Below are 13871 nucleotides of genomic sequence, written 5' to 3'. Positions count from 1 at the left end.
AGGTGAAAAAGACGTAGGCTACTGTTAAATGTATTAAAAATGCATTAAAGTATATTTGTATTGTAGGTCTACTAAAAACACACTCAAGTTAATTTTTAATACATTTAATTGTACGTCTTTTTCACCTGGGTATGTATACTGAATCAAACTTAAGTAGCCTATAATAATAATAATAATAGGATAATAATAATCTTATTCTGGCCTCACTGAACCATTGGGTTCCTCCAGATGCTGGCTTTAACATAAGAGATCTTCCAGGAACCACTTAAATGTTAAAAGATCTTCCAATAACCCTTTTATCGCATTCAAGTTCCTCTATTTTCCCCCAAAGCACTTCGAGGTCTCATGGTAATGAAAAGGTGACTCCAGAACCTCTTAACTAAATACAAAGTGCTTAAAGGATCCCATAAGTTCCAGCAAGAACCTCAAAGATTGTCAATGCTCCCCAAGGCCGCAATAATGCACGGGCTTACCTGGGCTGAAGCCCAGGGGCCTCCCAAGTTCAGGGGCCTCCCATGTTCAGGTTCATGATGAGCTGAAAAGGTCATATTGTTTTAACGTGTCAGATTTTGTCGCTGAATGTCGCTAGTCGCTTGTGGGCGTTGGTAGTGCTGTCGCTCTAATGTTATTGTTATGGTGCGTTCACACCAAACGCGAATAGAGCGTATGGCGCGAGAGATTTCAATGTTAAGTCAATGCAAAGACGCGTTTACGCGCGTCTAGACTAGAGGTCCCGCGACTGCTCGTCTTGCCACATCTATACAAAACACCACCACAAGTGATATTATACAACTATATAATTTTAATTTGACTAGGAATTAGGCTCAAAAGAAACAGTATGCTGTTGGGAGAGTGTTTTTATATTACCACACAGCAGTGTTCAGGGATTAAATCATTTACTAGATTAACGATCGATCAATCTACAAATTAAACTCACTCATACTGTCATAAATTATTAAAACGTCTTCCGAATTTGACAAATAATCAATTTTATTGTCCCTAATAGTCAACATAATGCAGGGGAAACTGTAAAATGAACTGCAGCAGTGCTAAACTTGCATCATAAAACTACAACACTCGAACTATAAATGTATGAATTAAACTCACTGAGACTGTCGACAGTTTCTTTTCCATGCATTATTTTATTATATCCATGTTTGTGGTTAGTTACAGTCAAATCATAAACAGTGAAATCGCCCTTGAACTCTGTCCTGCACTGCACTCGAGACGGTGACGGGAGCTACACTGAAAGGCTTCTTTCCTATTGGTTGTCGCTCGCGAAAATCGTTTCTCATTTGCATAAAGTTGAAATGTAGTTGCTGTGTGTGGTTGTTAAATAAAGTGTCTTGTGTTTATGTGCTCAGTGATATGTTAATAACAATATTAAAATTAAAAACAATATTAAAAAACTAACTGTTGTAGGTCTCGAAAGAAACTAATGCATTTTGTGATGTAGATTACCTAGATAGGCTTTTACACTTTTTTAAAATGAGACTCTATAAATCGAGGGGATGGGGGGCCTACAAAACCTCTCAGCCCCGGGGCCTAACATTAGGTTAAGGTGGCTCTGATGCTCCTCCAGTAACCCTACTACAGGAGAAAGAGCTTTAAGGCACCTAAATTACATTTTGAAGTTCCTTGAGTATCCGACAGGATATTTGAGGCTCCTTTGGTTTTTACAGTGTAGATCTAACATCCATCATAACATCTATTTTTTTAAGAAAAAAGAAAAGAAAACACTTCACTGTAATGGCCATAGATACACACCCATTTGTGCAAACTTTGATCATATCATCATATCATCAAAGTTTGCATAAATCAAGGGTAGTGTCAGTTCTGGCAGGTCACGCTATAAGCTCACATCAGCTGACTGATACACGTCTACCTATAGGAATATGATGTCTATCACTGTATACATATACAAGCTCCTCAGTATTATCAACAGCTATCGCGTTTCTCAGGAGCTTTACCCTCCTCCATCCCCAGCTCCTCTTCCCCTTGAATCAGAATAAATTCTCGAATTATGTAGTACTTTAAAATCTTGAATTAATGATATCTGCAATACATTCATGTTTGTTCTGTTCTGTTTACCCTAAGGGGGGTTATTCCTGCTCTCTCTGCTCTTATCCATGCAGCCTAGCAGACTCTTGCCCAGAACAGACCCATACCGCCAATCCAATGCTAATTGTCAATTTGACTAGTGGTCATGACAGAAATGCATGTATGGCCATTACAGTGAAGTTGTGTTTCTTTTACTTTCTTTCTTTAAAAAAAAAAAGAAAAAAAGAAAAGAAAATTATGTTCTAGATGGATATTAGATCTACAATAGATGTTATTCTCTGAACTCAGATCACTGCTTTCGAAACAATTAACACTCAATTTCACATGGAATTATTTCAGTAGGCCCCAAACTGGTATATATCTGCAGGGCTGATAATACACACATCACAAATTTACACAGCAATCACAATTGTATAATTTTTGTTAACATTTTAACAAAAATTGTTATACAAATAATAAGAAAGCATGAGAAGGGGAAAAGAAAGAGGCATCAGAGTGGTGGAGAGAGTTGAGGAAGTAACGAGAGGAAGAGTGGAACGGGTAAAAAAGATGAGGGGACAGGGGAGAGAGTTTAAGAAAAGGAGAGGGCAATGCGGCATAAAGAGGAGAATGGGGAAAAGGTAAAAGGAAAAGGGCATTGGTTTAGTGGAACGAATAAGAGGAAAAATTGCAAGAAGACATGAACAGAAAGAAAGGGGACAACAGGATGGAAGAGAAGTGAAGAGATGTAAAAGGTACAGACTTTTAAAAGAAATGGGAGTCACGCTCATGGCCTCTTCTTGGGAGAAGCTAAACAGATCCAAAGTGTTATATGGCATTACACGTCTATTTTTATGAGTATTATGATTGCTGATAGTGTACATTTGTAGTTTTGAGACAGCCTTAGCATGGCAAGTTCTGTAAATGTCCAAACATTTTTCAGAATTAAAGTCAAGAACACTGAGGTGGATGACCAAGTTTGTTTTCAATGGAATAAGAGCATGCCAAATGCCACCAAACACAATGGAAGTGGCCTGTATGTTGAGACAGTAGAACTTCTATAACGAAAACCCTCATTGAAGAACTATATGATAAACATGTATCTTCATTAGTGTATTTGTATGCCAATAGCTGAATGTGTTATAAAAACAATAGAGAACACACCTGTAGTTTTTAAGATAGTATTTACCTTTAATAAATGCATTACTAGAATAAACTGCAGTGAATATTATTATGCAGTGAATATTAAACTGTGTTAATTGTTTTGAGAACAACTACATTCATTTGAAGAAATGTGTCAAATCAATTGAGAAAAATAGTAACATATCAAATATGTTTTTCTCACTGTTCCCTGTTAACGTCAATTTTACCACTTGATGGCGCAAAGACCTTTACAAAAACAAGCAGGTTTGTGCTCCTCATCCAAATGCATGAAACTTGTGCATCATTTCGAAAATGCACAAGTTTGAAACGTGCTCTTTTAAATATTTCAGTAATATATTGTAACAAGTATTTGTGTGTTTATTTTTTATTTTAAATGTATTTTTTAAAGTAAAATTGAAAACACATTTCAAATCAAGTGCAAAATCATATTTCCCTGGCCTCTTTGTTCTTTATCTGGATGCTTTTTTTTTAATTTCTCATGTTTTTATTATGTTTTTTTTAAGGCTTAAATTAACTTTGGGCCCTAACTTATCTAGTTTTTTAAGTAGTCTACTTTTTATATTTTCACACAATATTCAGTTAACATGTTTCTAAAATGCTTAAATTTTCTTCTCACACAAGCTTACACAATACCAAAATCATGGATCTTTCTTGTCAAACACAGCATGCCATAAATTAAGACATAATGTTCCAAACCCTAAATATAGTATAAAGCCTCTACTTCTGCAACAACAGCAGCAATATTTTTAAAAATGTTGAAACAGCTGATAAACAAATTGGTTTTGTTAAATGTGGATTGAGAGAGGGGGAAAAAAACAACATTTATTTAGTTATTTTTACAATCCCTATAGGACACATTTCTCAAACCTTTCACATGAGCACAACATCAGTCTATGTGAGCTAAACTGGGGATCAATTGTCATTGCTTTGGCACAAAATGTAGGTATTCAATGACTACATCTTTCAAATTACATCACTTCTTTTCTCACTTCGACAAAAACATTACAAAAACTCTACAGGCCAATCTATAAGTGAATTATAAACATCAGAGACTGAGAGTGTCATTCTTGCTTCGTAAAGAGACTTTACAAAAGAAAACACAGTGTACTGCTACCCATTGTATTTTCTTAGGTCATTGTTTTATGAGTGACAAAGTTTGTTTGTTCGTTGTCAACCTTTGTTAATGTTCTGGAAGAATTAGTTGATTTGAGACCTGAATGAATTGTTTTGTCAGCTTTAGTGCATTTTGAATGTGATATTGACTGCTGTGCCAAGCTGGTTATGCAATGTAAGTAAAATAAACCATGGTATAGGATTGATAAAATATATATTTAATGTTTAATTGTTGCAGGCTTTGGTTTGAAAAGTAAACATTTTAACATTTCCAAGAATTGTTAGTCATAAACATGAACGTTTCACTTCAGCAGGTGTGAGGGGAAAAAGAGGAAGAAAGACAGACCCTGAATACACAGACACTCTCGAATAGATTTCCTTCTGACATTCTGAAATTCATTAGAGAGAACTTAGTCAAAGTAAACACTTGCCCACCACGTTTGCATAAAAGCAAAGCAAAATTAATTAGAGATTAAAATATTTTTCAGCAAATGTTTCAACCGGCATACTTCTGGATGGACCACAAAATGTAATTCAAGTAAATCTTAAGTATTAGTTGTAATGTAGACTACACATAAATCCATAATTGGATGTTGTTACAATTAAATACATTTATACATTTTACAGCATTGCAAATTGTTTTGAATTGTTTAGCTCATCAAGCTTAAGATATTGCGTGTAGATAAGTTTATTATAGTTTGGCTATTAATAAAACGTTTCCTTGAGCGTTCAGAAGTTTGCAGCTGCTCCGTCTGCTCTGGTGATTCTCAATCCCCAGAGACAAAATATTCAAATACATACAACAACCGAAACTGAGAGAAACACATCTACATTGCAATAGTTCCTTAAACTAAAGCTTTTCTAGGAATATGTCATTGCAGTTTGATGAATCAGTCTTAATTTCAGAACAACTGAAAGAACAGAAATACATTTTTAAAACACATCTTTTGGGGATGTGACATTCCTCAAAACCTTCCATGATGTTAGAAAGCTTTACTTTATTAATCAGTTTGGTTTAGTTAGCTTTACTCTATGATAATCAGTTCTTCTGAAATGTAGAGGGGTAAATGACATGTGTCCAAGTGCATTATTTCCTTCTGAAATAATTTGATGCATGCTCGGCATATATCACTTTATTCTATAAAACCCATTTAGTTTGAATTAATTCTAAGTACATTTAAATAATACATATTATTTTGTTTTGTTATCTTAAACCCCTAATGTGTCAAGTGCAACTGTCTGAACAAATGAACTGTTATAGGGAGTCAACTGAAAGCAAGTTGTAGAACTCAGTGCAGTTTTATTAATATCCAAAAACAAGATCAAACATAAAACAAAGGCATGGCATGAAACTCAAAACAAAAACAGGAAAATAGACATGGCGCTTACCACCAGTGGTTACACAAAACAATACTTGACAAAGACACATGGCAAACACGAGGGCTTAAATGCACACATGGATCCTTGTGGAAGATACAAGGTAATCTCCTCTCAAATACTGGTAAAAATTGCTGATTTCAAGTATGGGTAGGTTGGTACACATTCCGTGTCAGGTGGTACAACTATATTTGGTTGTACCCCCTGACATAAAAAAGAGACAAAAAAATAAATAAACACTTTGAAATGTTTTTTAAAAACTGAAGCTTGTTTAAACACATTGTTCATGACTCAAACATTTGCATTGCATCAGTTTTTGAAAAGATTTAAAAAAATAAAAATAAAAAGAACTTTTTTGTAACCATATTTGTCAATGACCCACATATATGTGTAACGGTCACCAGCTGGAGTGCCCTTGAGTGCCACCAGAGGGCACTCCACACCAGTCGATCATATTTCACTCACACTACATTTCCCAGAACTCACTGCCCGGACTCATTATCATTGATTGCATTCACCTGTATCTTATTACCCTGTTAGTCTCAGCCTATTTATACCTTGTACATTCATTCATTCCCTGTGAAGTCTTGTTTAAGTGTTACACTGCAATTCCGAGCGTTTTCCCTGGTTTCTTGTCTTTTGGTTTATTTGGATTTCTTGCCCTGTTCCCTGGATTACTCTTTTGCCTCTGGTCCCTGCCTGTTTTGTTTGTTTCTTTGTTGGTTTGTTTGGACTGCCTACCTGTGTTTTGACCTTTTGCCTGTACACTGGATTACGCCTCTGGATTACCCTTAATAAAGCTGCATTTGGATCCTCTACCCTCGTGTCTCAGAGCGGTTCGTAACAGAAGACTTCGCCAAAATATGGATCCAGCAGCTGTCAGTAATGGAGTTCTAATAAGATGGCTATCTTCCATGTATCAGGATGGTCAACCTATCGAGAGGTATGTGAGGGATTTTCTGGCTTGCTGTCACTTAGCGTCATTAGATGACACCCAGCTCATGGACCTGTTTTGGAGTGGACTGGATGAGGAGATTGCTCAGATGATGTCGGATGACAATACCGGCTGGACCCTAGAAGGGTATATCCACCTGGCCCTTTCCTTGAGCAGTTCGGCATTTACTGTGGGCTTGGCTGATGAAGAACCCTGCAAGCTCACAGTACCCTCCGAGCCTGAATCAGTTCATGTCCCATCCGTCCAGCCTGAGAAGCTTCTCATCATGCCAACCATCAAGCTGGTCACCGGATCTGTCTATTACCGTCCAGGACTGGTATCCAGTGTGGCCGATTCCCCGCTGAGGTCAGCACGTGTTGCCATAAGGGCCATCGTGCATGAGTCTCGTCCCGCCGAGACTATCCTGCCTAAATCTTGTTTCGCCGAGACTGTCCTGCCTGAGTATCTTCCCACCGAGCCAGAGCCAGAGCTTCACGTCAGTCCTGCCGAGCCAGAGCCTGCACTTCACGCCAGTCCAGCCGAGCCTGCACTTCACGCCAGTTCAGCCGAGCCTGCAATTCACGCCAGTCCAGCCGAGCCCGCACTTCACGCCAAATCTGCCGAAGCCAAGGCAGTATGCGTCATACCCGCCGCACCTGAGACAGCAAGCGACATGCCCGCCAAGCTAGAGCCTTCACCGCTGGTCTCGTCCAGCACAGAGCCCTCTTCACCGCTGGTCCCGTCCAGCACAGAGCCCTCTTCACCGCTGGTCTCGTCCAGCACAGAGCCTTCTTCACCGCTGGTCCCGTCCAGCACAGAGCCCTCTTCACCGCTGGTCTCGTCCAGCACAGAGCCTTCTTCACCGCTGGTCCCGTCCAGTACAGAGCCTTCACTGCTGGTCCCGTCCAGCACAGAGCCCTCTTCATCGCTGGTTCCGTCCAGCTCAGAGCCCTCTTCGCCGCTGGTCCTACCCAGCTCAAAGCCCTCGCCGCCGCTGGTCCCGTCAAGCTCAGAGACGCTTCACGTCAGTCCTGCCGAGCCAGAGCCAGAGCTTCACGTCAGTTCTGCCGATCCAGAGACTGAGCTTCACGTCACGTCAGCCGATCCAGAGACTGAGCTTCACGTCACGTCTGCCCGTCAAGAGTCTCGTCCCGCCGAGACTGAATCTGTTCCTGATACTGAGCCTGAATCTGTTCCTCTTCCTCTTCCCGTGCCTGTGTCTCCGGACAAGATGGCCGCCGCCGATCCAGAGTCTCCGGACAAGATGGCCGCCGCCGTGCCAGTGTCTCCGGACAAGATGACCGCCGCCGAGCCAGTGTCTCCGGACAAGATGGCCGCCGCCGATCTAGAGTCTCCGGACAAGATGACCGCCGCCGAGCCAGTGTCTCCGGACAAGATGGTCGCCGCCGATCCAGAGTCTGTTCAGGTCACGTGTGCCGAGCCAGTGTCTCCGGACAAGATGGCCGCCGCCAAGCCAGTGTCTCCAGACAAGATGGCCGCCACCGAGCCAGTGTCTCTGGACAAAATGGCCGCTGCCACGTCGACTGAGCCCTCAACAGAGATAGCCGCCGACACGCCTGAACCTGAGCCCTCAACAGAGATGGCCGCTGTCACGCTGTCTGTTCCTGTCGCTGAGCCGATGTCTGTCCCTGAGCCGGTGTCTGTTCCTGTTCCTGAGCCGGTGTCTGTTCCTGTGCCATGGTCGCCTCCCTGGCCGCCTGAAGGGTCGTCTCCTCCCTGGCCGCCTGAAGGGTCGTCTCCTCCCTGGCCGCCTGAAGGGTCGTCTCCGCCCTGGCCGTCTGAAGGGTCGTCGCCTGCACAGCCTGCTCCGCCCTGGTCGCCTGCACAGCCTGCTCCGCCCTGGTCGCCTGCACAGCCTGCTCCGCCCTGGTCGCCTGCACAGCCTGCTCCGCCCTGGTCGCCTGCACAGCCTGATCCGCCCTGGTCGCCTGCACAGCCTGCTCCGCCTGCTCCGCCCTGGGCTTCCGTCCTGCAGCAGTCTTCAGGTCCTCTTCCGCTGCACGGGCCTGGCCCGCCATCCCGCCCCCGGGTCCGCCTCCGCTCCACCTCCCTCCTGGAGAATTTTCTGAGCGTCTGGAATCCGCTCCTTAAAGGGGGGGGCTATGTAACGGTCACCAGCTGGAGTGCCCTTGAGTGCCACCAGAGGGCACTCCACACCAGTCGATCATATTTCACTCACACTACATTTCCCAGAACTCACTGCCCGGACTCATTATCATTGATTGCATTCACCTGTATCTTATTACCCTGTTAGTCTCAGCCTATTTATACCTTGTACATTAATTCATTCCCTGCGAAGTCTTGTTTAAGTGTTACACTGCAATTCCGAGCGTTTTCCCTGGTTTCTTGTCTTTTGGTTTATTTGGATTTCTTGCCCTGTTCCCTGGATTACTCTTTTGCTTCTGGTCCCTGCCTGTTTTGTTTGTTTCTTTGTTGGTTTGTTTGGACTGCCTACCTGTGTTTTGACCTTTTGCCTGTACACTGGATTACGCCTCTGGATTACCCTTAATAAAGCTGCATTTGGATCCTCTACCCTCGTGTCTCAGAGCGGTTCGTAACAATATGTTTGCCCTCATGCTAAAGTAATAAAAATATTTTTTTGACAGATTAAATAATTAAATTAAATTGATTTATGATTTTAACTTGATTAACTTGATTAAGATGGAATCTTTTTTTTTTTTTTTACAGGAGTATGATTTTCAAGAAAATACAATTTCAGTCTTTCTACTTCAAAATTTCTGTGTGTGACTTGCCCTTTATTGTAATTACATAATTAAATCAATTTAGCATTTCCCCATTTTTTTCAGTGTATGTATCTATATAATGCTCACACATTTTATGTTCTGAAGGACCTATCCCTGTAACATATTGAAACAGCAAGATAATGTTACTTGCCAAATAAAATATTTGAAGGAAAATAATGTAGATAACTTGAAAGAATAGACATAAAAAGACTTTATTGATGAGTGTGTGAAGACTGAGTACATATTTGTCAATATCTTCAAAAATGTGTGAATAGAGGCAAATTATGTAGATTCAACATCAGAATAAGAAACGTTGGAGTCTTCAGAAAAAAATCATCAGTGCTTCATCTGGAAAAAGTCAATAAGATCAATAATAAAAAAAAACATTTTAGTTGCATAATGCAATCCAAAGTGAAGCCGTAATGTATATAATTGTAACAGTATCTTATTTATCATATTTAAAATGCTCTGTAGTCAATTTAGTAATGTTTGGGTTACCTTGAAGAGACTAAGTACAGCGCTGTATGTCAGAGAAAAGAGGAATAGGAAGATGAATGAAGTGGCAGTGGACCAGAGACTTCTGAACTCATCCTCCTCCAGAACATCTTTATTACAGTTCAGAGCAAAGCCCTTCTCTGGCTCAGGGGGCTCCCCTGGAAAAGAAAACACAGGTACATGGGGCATATGACATTGTCCAGTACGTATATGCAAACATAAATCACACATCCTGAATTTAAAGGGGACATATCATGCTAAATGCACTTTTTTAGCCCTTAAATGCATTTTGTTGTATATTTGGAGTGTTTAGAAGTACAGAAAAGATGAAATTATTCTCTTCAGGTGCTTCGTTGATATCTTTATATTCTGTTTTGGTCATATTTTTCAACCGGTTCAGATTTTTCTGTTATCTATGACGTTTTTTGAACTATCACGTCACAGTATTTGCAGCGGAACTGCCAAATAAGGACATTGACTTCCGGCCCAACACTTCGAGCAATCCGCCATTATTATTTCTCGCTGCAATTTTGTAGTCCAAGCTAAAGGATGCAGAAGTTACGAGAGGGTAAGTTAAAATGTTCGGTTGTTGGATGTAGTAACCCACACGCTTCATTACACCGTCTAATTTAGATGAACTGCCGCGCTTGTGACAGGAGCATGTTTAACTGAAAGAACGAGCAGAGAGAGAGACCCGGTCGCGCGCGCGCTCACTCTCTCTCTTCAGAGCCAGGCGAAAGTGTAAACAAGACATCACCGTCTCCAAACTAGACGCTGTCTTGCTCTCTCTCCCTCGGACATATTAATCAAAATAAATCGACACGGTGGTAAAAGGTCGGAAGACCAAAGTTTCATGTGTAAATACAGTACACACCATTGCGATACATCCATATGAAGACGTTGTTCTGCAGGTTCGTCGTCTTCATTTTCATCTCGCTCCGGCTCTGGCTCGAACATGTAAGGCTGGCTGGACAAGTCTTCCGTTGTTGACATTTTGTTAATAACGTCGTGTGTATAAAAGTTTCTGTGCGCTAGATAATCCTATCTCTGCTACCAGACTACAAAAATGGCCGAACGGGGTGGAGTTGAACCGAGTGTCACCGCTACAACCTGGAGAGGGGGCGGGGTATGAAGTGTCTCAATATTATTTAAAGAGACCGCACCAAAACGAGTTGCTTTCAGAAGCACATTAGAAAAGGGGCCTGTGGAGCTATAATAATGAGGAATTCAGACCCAAGCATTGCAGTTCCGCTTTATATAGACTACAAATGTATGATTTATATGTAAAAAGGAACAATTTAAAAGCATGATATGTCTCCTTTAAAGTCCAATGAATCTTACTAGGCTTCTAGTTAGTGTATAATTAAGAGCATGTCGGCCACATGCACTGCATACGTGTACTCACACACATTCATTTGCACACACAGTTAAATGTACATAGAAGAGACAAACATATAACACTGTCCTGTCTCTTACTCGTTTTGTTTTTTTCTGCATTTTACCATACACTTTATAAAAATATGCTCAAGCATATTGATATTTTTTCCCCCAAGTAACTTAAACTCAGACATGAACTAATACTGACATACTAATAATACAAGTACACATAAATATTGCTACATCCTTACAACAAAACATCTGTATGCCTTATTGATTGTAAATGTCAATATTTACTGACTTTGGTGGTCACCATAAGTTGATTTACTTTGTTGATTTACACAAAAATATTCTAATTTCTCTAAATACTGATAAAACAGGACCAGAATGTAAAGCATGCAAAGTTTCTGATTATAAGAACCATAAGAGCTGGACTAAATCATGCAGAGTTGCAAACACAAAGATTTATTGCTTAAAATTGTAAAACAACATAAATGTCAAACCAAAATGAAATATTTTTGATTTGAAACATACAACATGAAACTGTTATATCAGGGGACATGAACACAGCGGTACAGTAAGCACAGGACAAAACATAAATGCGCAATTTTAACAAACACATTACACTCACACAGGTCAGAATACATTTTTGATCTTAAATTTTTTCACACTATGATATTATGATTCTGTTCATATTTCTTTTCATGCAATAACAAATTAAGCATAGTTTTGAGCATGAATTTGGCTTTGAAGTTTGACCCATGCAGTTAAGTAAAAAAAGCAGAACAATGTCCAATGAACAAAAACATCACAGACAGATAATCTGACAAGTGAGCAACAGGGAGCATAAGCACTGGAAAATGTACAAACGAACAGATACAAGTTAATAAACACATTCTGGCTGTGTACTTTTGCTTGTTGACACTTCTAATGGAGCCCTTGTATTCTCCATGTTGGCGTGTTTGACTGCGCAGGTGATGGTGGTTTCGGGATCTTCATACTTTGTCTTTGACATTGTTAAGATGCTGAGAACAGACGTGGAGCTCTTTTGATGAATAGGAGCACTGGTTGTGGCCTCTATGTAAGGCTGTTTGCCCACTCTCCACATGATATTGACATCGCCAAGTTTAGGGCTTGTGACCTCACACACCAGAGAGACACTGTCTTTGTAAACATCAGGTCTGTAAATGGTAACAGTGGGTTTCTGTCCATCTGAATTAGAAGTTATAAAGGTTTATTAAACAAACAGAAGAATCAAACAATAATGAATAACAATAGAGCTTCAAGACAGTCAAAGCATTTTGACAGCGAAAGCATTTCAAACAGGTTTGCAGGCAGTAAACTTATTTCCAACCTTTCAACATCTACAAATGCACAAAGTCAGGTATTTGAAAGCTTTAAATTGACTTACCTCCTTTATCCAAACGGATCATCTGCTTGATTTCTCTGTCACGGATGGTGCAGGTGACAGTTTCACCCTTAAACCATTTATCGTAATCAACTTCAAATCTGTGGGTTTTTTTGTCGTTAGAAAAGATGACATTTCCAGGCTCCATTCTGACATTTACATTCTTCATTTCACATGACACTGAAGCTTCTTGCACTGTCTTTACATCTCCAGAAACAACAGCTTCCAAGACAACTGTATTATTGATAAAAAGTTATCTCTCAACTGGTGGCTTTAGTGTCAGTGTGAGTTTATCTACAAGGGAGTAAGAAAGAAAATAATGATTTCATGTGTTCCTTGGGATTTGTCTATATCTGTGAATTGGTATCAGTTTAAAATAATGTATCTCTGTGTGAATTTGAAATAGAAGTTAGTTCATCACAACAGCATGCAGGTTCATTGGCATTAAATAATTCAACCAATGATTTGACAAAACTAAAAGATTGTTCTAAAATGTCTCTTCAAACATGAGCCTCCTCAAAGAAAATCATCACAATCTTGACCCAACAGCAATACAATAGGGACACATGAATTAGCTACATTGTCAAATGTAAAATGATAGACAATTCAGGGATGTAACTTGGACTATATCAACAGCAATATCGCTGCAGTCTTGCATAGAAGCTATGTACAAAAATCAGACATGCAACAGATTTAGAGAGAGGTAAACATATTATGAATAAAGAAACATTCACAGTCCTCAAGAGAAAACATACCTGTATACTGGGCCTCTCTGAATTGCTTTCCCGTCTTGTGGTCGAACTCGCACTTAACTTTGACGTCTGTGTTCGTCCATTTGTAGACACTGATTTTAAAAATGCTTGTGGCACTATACAAGGTTACTGAGGCATTCTTCTCACTTGTGTCATGGGTGTCTATCGCATTTGTCACCTCCTTATCATCCAGAAACCACTTAAACGAGTATGTTTTAGGTGAAAACTGCCGGGCTGAACACGAGAAGGTTGCTGTCCCACTCTCTAACTCCATTTTTGTAGGTTCTGTTAAGACGACAGTTGCACGCTGATCTGGCGGTGGGACTGGCAACATACAGGAGAAAGCAGAGAGGACATGAAAAGCAAGAAAATAGTGCAACATGCTTTATTAGGCAAAGCTGCTCTTGAGTTTGAACATCAATGTTAAATGTTGTAGCCTATACTTA

At 40.3% G+C, this 13871-nt stretch overlaps 2 gene segments (V, D, J or C); both read right to left on the bottom strand.

The window, feature by feature from the left end:
* LOC309475875 (Ig mu chain C region membrane-bound form-like) overlaps positions 1-13871 on the bottom strand; it is a 178512-nt gene that overhangs the window by 97130 nt on the left and 67511 nt on the right.
* LOC309476132 (immunoglobulin heavy constant mu-like) lies at positions 9590-12931 on the bottom strand. The segment is given in 4 exons: positions 12677-12931; positions 12175-12477; positions 9892-10046; positions 9590-9741 (listed from the first exon to the last, which is right to left on the bottom strand).

Source organism: Leuciscus leuciscus, assembly GCF_965113295.1.
Source record: "Leuciscus leuciscus genome assembly, chromosome: 1".
Lineage (NCBI taxonomy): Eukaryota > Metazoa > Chordata > Actinopteri > Cypriniformes > Leuciscidae > Leuciscus > Leuciscus leuciscus.
This window is presented reverse-complemented; position numbering and strand designations above follow the sequence as displayed.